The 7,901-nt window shown below is 32.7% G+C and overlaps 1 long non-coding RNA gene across 1 annotated transcript; it reads left to right on the forward strand.

Moving 5' to 3' along the window:
* Window positions 1-1,389: 1,389 nt before the first annotated feature.
* LOC127732168 (uncharacterized) lies at window positions 1,390-7,199 on the forward strand. The gene is made up of 2 exons (XR_007996100.1): window positions 1,390-1,517; window positions 6,581-7,199. It is a non-coding gene; the product is annotated as an uncharacterized LOC127732168 (long non-coding RNA).
* Window positions 7,200-7,901: the final 702 nt, after the last annotated feature.

The raw sequence follows: 7,901 nt of genomic DNA on the forward strand, positions 1-7,901 counted from the left end.
TATAGACAACTAAAGACTGAGCAACACGAACCACATCAAATACTGGGGGTGGTTTTAGCAAGTCATACGTTGTTATAAAGTCCTTTTTATCTATTTTTGAACAAAATTGTGGATAGCGTTTTCCTAAAAAAAAAACACGAAACAGTCTTAAGACCCAAAGTATTGACATCCAATGTATCCAAATATTTGTCTTTTTTCAGTGTGATATATGCAAAGGGGCGACTTTAAACTTTTTAGACAACGAAGGTTTTTTTAAAAGTAAGGTTTTTAAATACAAACTTGAAAAAGAAATAACCCCTGAAGTTTAATAAACAAAGCGAACCAATTTATATCTGCATAACTACCCTTACTGAAAAAACAGCTACCCGCAAATATATATTGCAAATCTGCTGCAAACTTGCTGCAGACTCCAGCAAACATTTAATGTGTATTTGCAGCAAACTTGCAGCTAACATTGAATGTGCATTTGCAGAAAGCACGGGAAAATTTGTAAATAGAATCTGTATTTACTGCAAACAAATTTACATGCAATTGAGTGTTTGCTGCAGACATATGTATGTGAATATATATATATAGCAATTTAATTACCTAAAATGTGTTACAGATCATCCCTCTTCGGCGTCCGTCCGTTATACGCACCCAAAGGGATTGCGTCCCTAACTTACAGGCACTTGTCTTTGTGAAAATACTTTACATACATTGGTAAGTGATTTGACGATATGTATGTAGATGTGTTCGAGGCAAAAAGTTAAATCACAAAAATACTGAACTCCGAGGAAAATTCAAAACGGAAAGTCCCTTATCAAATGGCAAAATCAATAGCACAAACACATCAAACGAATGGACAACAAGTGGGTGTTCTCAATTTATAAGAATTGTCTGAATTTTGACGTCAAATTTATGGCATTTTAATATGATCAAAATAAGTTTTAAAAATATAATCCCATACGACGGTGTCAAATATCTTTTTTAAATGTAGTACTCGTGAGTATAATAATGCTCAGGATATATATCTCATATGTTTAACAATCAAAGCGAAACAATTATTCAATTATTAAAAGCAAATACCATTCATAACAAACAAAATGAAAATATAATATTATACGCTCGGCTTCATGATTGAAATTTTTAATTTTTTTAAATTAATAGACCTATTGTTTTTCCTTTATCACTTGTAATAAACCGCTTTAAAATACGAACTTAACCTTTTGGGTCACACATATATTTCGATGTTATCAATCCATGCTTTTTGATACATGCTTTTTCATTTAAAATACCTTCCAGACCGCGATATCTATATTGACTTATATGTTAACAAAATTCAAGTAGTTGTGGGTCGAAAAACCTTAACGAAAAAACAATACGTCATAATACATTAAATGAAAACAACTAGTGATACATATAGGTTGTATGATATTAATTTCAAAATCTTATAATTTTAGAACATGCACTCCGAAAACATAGCTCCTTATCTCTCCTATTACGAAGTTCGTGATTTGATTTTATGCCACTAAAAAGTAAGTGTGATTTTTTTATCTGCTTAACAATTATAGGATTGTGTTTGTTTATAGTGAAATTGCTAGTTTTCCGTTTAACCACGAAGCGTGTTCATTACAAAAAAGACGTAGAATCAATTTCACATGTATATGTTTCATTCATAGGATAAAAAAGGATGAATGATACACCGATTTCTAGAATTAGAAACATGTTTTAAGCTCGCAACGCAGTTTGTATTCGTAAGGGTTCTTGTATGCGCCCGAAGCGTTTTTTTTTTTTTTTATTACTTCCATCAGGAACGCTCAAAGCCAACTATTTTAAAGCCAAGGATGTATAAGTACCGAAACACGTGAAGAGTTATATCACCACACGGGACCTAAACATGTAACCCAAATCCATCTGAGATCACTTTTGTGATAAAGCCTATAAAAGTAACGGAATTAATTATTTTTTAGTGTAATACACTCTTTGGAATTCTGATATGAATTGTACTTTTCATGGTCTTTTCGATTCGGTTGACGGTTATGACTTTTCTAGTCTTAACACTACACTTCTACACAATCCAATCAAACAGACGTATTGTTTTTTGCTTGAATGGTCTTTTTACAAATCTGATATATACTTCTTCTTTGATGAAATAAAGGTAAATATGCAAGATAAACTAACTGAAACTATGATGTAATTAAAGCTGTAAATTTTCTCCACATTTATTTTCTTGGGTACCAACTGTGACACTTTATTCGCAAACATATTCCTGTGTTATTATGAATCACAGTTTATATTCATACTGAGTAAAAATCGTTCAAACTGAAAAATTTTATAACACTTACCGTTACTTTGATGATACGTTTGAAAATGCCTGTACCAATTCAGGAATATGACAGTTGTTGTCCATTCGTTTGACGTGTTTTATCATTTGATTTTGCCATTTGATTAGGGACTTTCCGTTTTTAATTTTCCTCGGAGTTCAGTATTTTTGTGATTTTACTTTTTGCTTCAAACAATCAACAAATTCCCTAATTATACCGAGTAAACTTACCCAAAGGAACGCACTTCAAATAAGTCTAACACAGACATCAATAATTGTCTTCTTCTGGATTTGATATTTCTGTTTCACACGGGAAATCTATGCACATATCTACGACAAAAGAGATATTTGTTCGTTCTATATTTATTGTTTTCCTATAATGGCTGTTGGTGTTCATTTGCCCCTTCTATTGATGTGTATATGTCCCAACTTGTTCGCTATGCCCATGCATTGAGTGACGTTTTTAATTTCAATGAACGTCATATATATGTATAACTGGTAAATTATTAAGTCAGGGATTGCGTTACCACAAATTCTTTAAACATTTTTAAAATTATTTCATACGGAAACAAAAGATACAAAGATTTGTTTTGGAGGTTTGGCTGTACTTGTAGAAACCTTATTATAAGTGATTTTGTTGTTTGGTTACCACACTGCCCTATGTTAAGAAAGGGTTACAGACATACTTTAATAACCCAGGAACATAGATATTGATATATAGAGCTTAACCCTGCCACATTCTTTATCCTGATTGAGAGTAGTTTCTCGCAATTTGATTGGCTGATATTGTCCTAATAAATTTCAGCGCAATTTTTTATTAAGTCAATTGGAATTATCTCCCTTATACCATTGACTTAATAAAAAAAAAGATTTGTTTGAGTTGCTTTATAGTCCTAATATTTTTCATTTTTCACAGTTTTAGATTAAATATCTAAATATATTTGGGTGATATTGTCCTAATTATTGAATTTAAATATAATAAGTGGTGATATAACAAAATCAGGATAAATTCGTTACACAGTGTGCAATTGTCCTAATACGGAATTTATCGGGTCAATAAAATTCTCGCATTAGGACAATTGCACACTGTGTAACTAATAGTATATGCCTGTCCAAAGTCATGAGCCTGTAGATCAGTGGTAGTCTTTGTCCAAAGTCATGAGCCTGTAGTTCAGTGGTAGTCTTTATCCAAAGTCAAGAGCCTGTAGTTCAGTGGTAGTCTTTGTCCAAATTCAAGAGCCTGTAGTTCAGTGGTAGTCTTTGTCCAAAGTCAAGAGCCTGTAGTTCAGTGGTAGTCTTTGTCCAAAGTCATGAGCCTTTTGTTCAGTGGTAGTCTTTGTCAAAAGTCATGAGCCTGTAGTTCAGTGGTAGTTTTGTCCAAAGTCATGAGCCTGTAGTTCAGTGGTAGTCTTTGTCCAAAGTCAAGAGCCTGTAGTTCAGTGGTAGTCTTTTGTTAATATCTTACATTTTGAAAAGGGTGTTGGTTATCTCGTTTGAATTGTTTGACATTGTGAAAAGGGCATGGTTATCTCGATGAATAGTTTGACATTTTGAAAAGGGCGTTGGTTATCTCGTTTGAATTGTTTGACATTTTGAAAAGGTCGTTGGTTATCTCGTTTGAATTGTTTGACATATGAAAAGGGCGTTGGTTTTCTCGTTTGAATTGTTTGACATATGAAAAGGGCGTTGGTTATCTCGTTTGAATTGTTTGACATATGAAAAGGGCGTTGGTTATCTCGTTTGAATTGTATACCTCTTTTCATGGTTATTTCATGTATATTGAAGTATTATTTTAGACCTATAAAATATAAATTATCTTCGATAACAGCTCAGGTATTGCATTGGTTACTAGAGAGCATAAACTCGAATATCATAAAAAAAAATCTACGATTTGCAATTCGAACTCGAACACGAACCACAACCAGCATTCTACAGTTTATAATGAATGTCAAACTTTAATTAGAAATTTTACATGACCTTCAATTCGAGTTCGTAAAAATCTGGAAGTTAAACTTGGCATAACTGTTATTGAACTCGAAACATTTTGTATATTTTGACTTGTTTTAAATGTTGATTGCGTATATCAAAGTTTCACTCTTTGTTAACTGAAACCTTCTCGAAATTATATATATCTTTAATTAATTTCAAAAGAAATATGCTAATGTTTAATAGCAATAAGAAGATGTGGTATGAGTGCCAATTAGACAACTCTCCATCCAAGTAACAATGTGTAAAAAGTAAGCTATTATAGGTCAAAGTAAGGCCTTCAACACGGAGCCTTGGCTCACACCGAACAGCAAGCTATAAGGGGCCCCAAAATGACTAGTGTAAAACAATTCAAACAGGAAAACCAACGGTCTAATCTATATAAAAAACGAAAAACGAGAAACACTTAAGAACCACATCAACAAACGACAACCACTGAAACAGGTTCCTGACTTAGGACAAGTGCAAACAAAACGTTTTAACAGGCTTTAAGACGTTTCCATTTTTTTGGTTCAGACTTTCTATTTAAAATATCAAATTGCACAAACTTAAATCGATTTAAAATATTCGATAACTTGACCTCTTTCTTGGTTGAAATCTTAAGGTTACAGGGATCAAGTACATGTATCTTTTTGTAAACTAAACTCAGTAATTGTCTAACTAAAGATTAATATATTTTACATAGATACAGTTTAGTATAAACAAAAAGAACTTTTGTTATTTTAATATTTTTGTATAAAGTAGCCATGATTTGCCGCAGGACATAAATAAATAAAATGCTCAGCAGGGCGCAGTTACGACCTCAGAGGTTTAACCCTGAATAGTTGGGACAAGTATAGACACAACATTCAAGCTAATATGCTCTGAACTTGGATTGTGATTAAATATTCGACACAGCATAGGTTTCACACACAGGATGAATGTGGTCTAAGAACTTACAAATTTGAAATTCGACATTTACCTAATAATGTCCAATATCCAAAATCTGAATACATGGTTAGATTCAGCATATCAAAGAATCCCAAGTATTCAATTTTTGATAAAATCAAACAAAGTTTAATTGGGGACCCTTATATTAGGACCTCAATGTGGACCTCATTTTTGATCAATTTGATAACGGGCCCAAAATTCAAAATCTTTATACACGGTAAGATTCAGTATATAAAAGAACCCCATATATTCATTTTTTGTTGTTGAAATCAAACAAAGTTTAATTTTGGACCTTTAATTTGGACCAACTTGAAAACTGGGCCCAAAATCAAAAATCTAAAAATATGTTTAGATTTAGCACATCTAAGAACCCCTTGAATTCAAGTTTTGTTTAAATAAGACTAAGTTTCATTTTTGCATTTTAAAATTGACCCTTTGGATACTTAAAGTGTTCCATTTTGAAAACGGGGCCCAAAATTAAAAATCAAATTACACGGTTAGATTCGGCATATAAAAGAACCAAAATAATTTAATTTTTGATGAAATCAAATCATGTTTAATTTTTACCCTTTGGACCTCAATGTGGACCAATGTAAAAACGGGCCAAAAATCCAGAATCTAAAAACACGGTTAGATTCAGCATATTAAAGAACCCCAAAAACTCAAGACTTTGATATTAGACCCCATTGAAGTTGATCGAGAATAAGCAATGTATACAAAGTATTAGAAAAGTATTGTTTTGTCCCCCTTTTGGCTACTAATTCCTAAACGGTTAGGACGATAACCCCAAAGATTAATCCCAACCTTCCTTTTGTGATATAAAACCTTTTGGTACAATTTCATAGAGATCCATAGACTTATACTCTATTATTGTTATTGTCCAGAAAACAGCAAATCCTTGTTTTTGGCCCCTAATTCCTAAACGGTTTGGGTCATAACCCCCAAAACCAATCCCAACCTTCCTTTTGAGGTATGGAACCTTGTGGTACAATTTCATAGAGAACCATACACTAATACTCAAGTTATTGTCTGGAAAACAATGTCTAAAAGATTATCCAAAGAATTTTCCTGATGCATATTTTGTCCTAGCTTTCTCGATCTTTGCGTTGAACATTTGTATAGTTCAAATATGGACGTGGTCGATTATGATCCGGAACCCTTAAAACATCGCACAGATTTTGCTTTATTGAATGTTGATTAAACTTGTCTGTAACATGTACCTAAGTTTCTTTATCTTATTGTTAAATTTAGAATGATTACTATCTAAATGAAAAATACATTTGTTTGCAAGAAAAATTTCTAGTAAAGTAAAAGTACATACCAAATATTTGATAATCGTGTGTTTTCTACATTATTCAGCAATGGCGTCTCATGTTGTACCTCAGAATGGAAAAGTATACAGACTTCTTGCACAAGATGATAATCCTGAGAATGGATTAATAACTAATGCCTATTATATGAAGGAACCGTCGACGGTAACAGCTGCTTATCATGTTGCCTGGGGGAGTAGTAATAGGAGACAGGATTCAAAATATATTTCGGCCTGTCTAAACTATAATGACGCCTTGAGATTCTCACAGAAAAATCAATTCTTAAATGGCCACATTGTAAGCATTGATACAGATCAGTTGAATGTTCTACATGTATATGATGCAAATGTGAGGCAGCGGCTAAATGCAGAACAAAACGAAGTAAATCCGGAAACTATTTCTAAGTTCGACTCATTTGCCAAAGAAAGAAATGAAGTGCTAATAGTTGGTCCTGTTCCAGCCAATTTTGTGACGATTATAACAAAGAGACAAGATCTTCCTAATCGCAATGGAAATGTACCGCGCCACTAATTGTATCGCCTTATACATTCACAACACATTGAATGATGAAAACCAGCTGAACTGTTCAACTTATCCTTTCATTAATTGTTTAAAAAATGTATTTGTTTTTTACACGGCATTAAAATTGAGGTCATGATACTTTTAAAGAGTCATCCAAGTTTTCACTTATGTTGGCTACTTTCATTTTAACATGGTAATTGGTTAAATGGTGCGTTCGTATTCATATTCTAGAAATGTAAATTCTGTTTTTGAATTAAATGAGATTTGGGATATACGTCAACGAGAAACGAATTATTCTTCGTGTGCTACAAGGCGATGCTGTGGACCCCGGTTAGTGTCAGGGTGTAGTTCAATTCTAAGTCTTTTTCATGACTTTGCTGTACTCGTTATCACAACTTATTAACTCGTTATAACAACTTATGAATTCGTTATAACAACTTATTAACTCGTTACAACGAATTAACCTACTCGTTATAACTAGTTACTTAGTCGTTACAATGAATTATTTAGTCGTGATAACTAGTTACCTAAGTCATGATGACGACTTAACTGAGTTAACTACAGCTTCCGTGATAATGATTGATAATGACCACAAATCAATAACAAAATGTTGAAAGGAAAAATTTAACATTTTCTCACATACAATCATTCTCAATAATTTAAATTGTAATAGCAAGAAACTTAATCACGGGACACAATCCATGGCAACACAAAAAACAAACAAATAATCGGTTTCAAAACAAGTAATTCGCTGTAGTTGTTTCTTTTGGTTGCCATTTCTCTCATTGGCAATCATACCACATTCTTACTTTTCTATATAAGGTAGCACAACAGTCTAATATATGAAA

Source organism: Mytilus californianus, unplaced genomic scaffold (genome assembly GCF_021869535.1).
Source record: "Mytilus californianus isolate M0D057914Y unplaced genomic scaffold, xbMytCali1.0.p SCAF_22, whole genome shotgun sequence".
Lineage (NCBI taxonomy): Eukaryota > Metazoa > Mollusca > Bivalvia > Mytilida > Mytilidae > Mytilus > Mytilus californianus.